Genomic DNA, 1,997 nt, shown 5'->3' with positions numbered 1-1,997 from the left:
TTTTTTTTTTTTTTTTTTTTTTGACATGGAAAACGCCATTTATTGAGCTATAAATCTAATAAGAGAACTCTGCACAAGGGTCTGAAGAGGACTTTGACCTTGTTATTGCTGCTGTGCTCACTGACTTCAGCTTGCTTCTGTTTCCGTAGCCTCTGTCTCTGTTTTCTGAGATGCTAAGAGGATTTCACGCGCCCGTTTCCGTAGAAGCCTCTCAGCATTTGTGACCATCATGGGATGCAGAGGGAAAAAACCAGCAAGGCCCAGAAGCTTTTCCACAGGTTGGGAAAGGTGGGCCCCACAGCCGGTCCAATGCCAGATCCGCTCCAGGTTGAGCGCAAGGAGCTTCTCTCCATGGGTGTTGGGCAGTGGATCATAGGAGCCCAGCTGCTCCACGAAATGGCCATATCTGGGGAACTTGTGAGCAGCCACGATGCGGTAGAAAGGCCAGTTGGTACAGCCGCCCAGGGTGAGACGGATGGTTAGGTGGCCTCCATGGTAGGACTTGTGGAGGAGAGCAGTGAGCTGGACCATGGTGCAGCCCTCACGCCACGGCCTGAGCGCCCTGGGCGGCTCCTTGGAGGGCCCCACTGCCCGCAAGAACCCTCTACTGCCTCTGGCAAGGAGGAGGACTGACGGGCAGGGCCAAGGCTGCGAAACTATGGGCTCCCGGCTCCCCGAGCGAAGCCTGTGCATCTCGGCCTGTTTTTCTTTCATATGTGGGCTGTTTCTTTGTCTCCCTATGATCTCTCTTCCCCGGTTGTCTGGTTATGTAGTTCTCTCTCTCCTGCATTGATTTAAAGGCACAAAATACAACACAACAAGGCACAACACACAAGGCACTGAACACAAATGTATTCATGATCCTAATAACCCCAAATAAAGGTGACCATCAGAGAAAAAAGAATTAGGGGATAAGAAAGAAAGAAGAAGAGTAAAAGAAAAAAGAGAAAAAGGGAAAAAAAGGAGTGCAAAATGAAATTGGGAAAAGAAAAACGAAGTAAGAGAGAAAAGAAAGAGAATGAAATAGAAGGGGAAAAACTATTTATATGGGGAGAAAACTCCAATAGAACAGCCACTAATCCCAACAAATGCCAGCAACAGATACCTAGAGATGAATGCAAACTATAAACAACAACTAATATCAAGCGAGGCAAGGGAAAACAGAAGCAAAATATAACCAAAAACAAAAAAAAGAAAAAGTGAAACAATCTCACAAACAAGCATAAAAAAGCAATATAATCAACAAACAAGCAAACAACAACAAAACGACAGAAAGAAAAAAAATTGGATAGTGAAGGAAGAGAAGAGAGAGGTGTGTATGGACTTAGAGCAGAGGATTGGAAATTAGATATATAAGTAGGGTGAAATTTTAACAGGGGTTAGAAAGAAGGAATAGAGAAAATCTTAAGCAGAAATAGAGTAAGAGAAACAGGACAACAAAAGGGGTAAAGGGAGAAAGAGAGTGCTGGCATAAAAGTAAGGTTGAGATAGAGTAAAATGATGCTAAAGGAAAGATGAAAATAGCATGTAGAACACTAATCCAAAAATAAAATAAAGAGAAAATAAAATGACACTAAAAAAAGTTAAAATAGTAGTAGTAATAATACTGATTAAAAATAAAAATGTAATAGTTAAATAGGTAAAATCAAGTGAGGAAAAAAGAATGAAAAAAATGTAGTTTCTTAAGTAAAATGTGAAAAATAATAAAAATGTGCAGTAGTGAAGGTCATTCACTTCTACTCTTCTGTTTGGCATGCCTTTTTTCTGTCAGGTTTTCAGGAGAGTATTGAAGTTCCCTGCGATACACTGCTCCTCCGTGTTGTAATCCACAGTCCTGATTTTAAAGCAGGCAGTATTTCTTTGTTTCCTAGACTGCCTTTATTTGTATTTACAGAAGAGTCAATTTGTGATTCAGCCCCTGGGTGGCAGTGTTAATGGATTGACCTCCGGGGCTATAAGTCCTCTCTAGCCAGTATTTAGGTTTTGTTTTCCCTATC

The 1,997-nt window shown here is 41.7% G+C and overlaps 1 pseudogene; it reads right to left on the bottom strand.

The window, feature by feature from the left end:
• On the bottom strand, positions 1 to 548 carry LOC102255290 (annotated as a pseudogene).
• Positions 549 to 1,997: the final 1,449 nt, after the last annotated feature.

This window comes from Myotis brandtii, unplaced genomic scaffold (genome assembly GCF_000412655.1).
Source record: "Myotis brandtii unplaced genomic scaffold, ASM41265v1 scaffold2567, whole genome shotgun sequence".
NCBI classification, from domain to species: Eukaryota; Metazoa; Chordata; class Mammalia; order Chiroptera; family Vespertilionidae; genus Myotis; species Myotis brandtii.
This window is presented reverse-complemented; position numbering and strand designations above follow the sequence as displayed.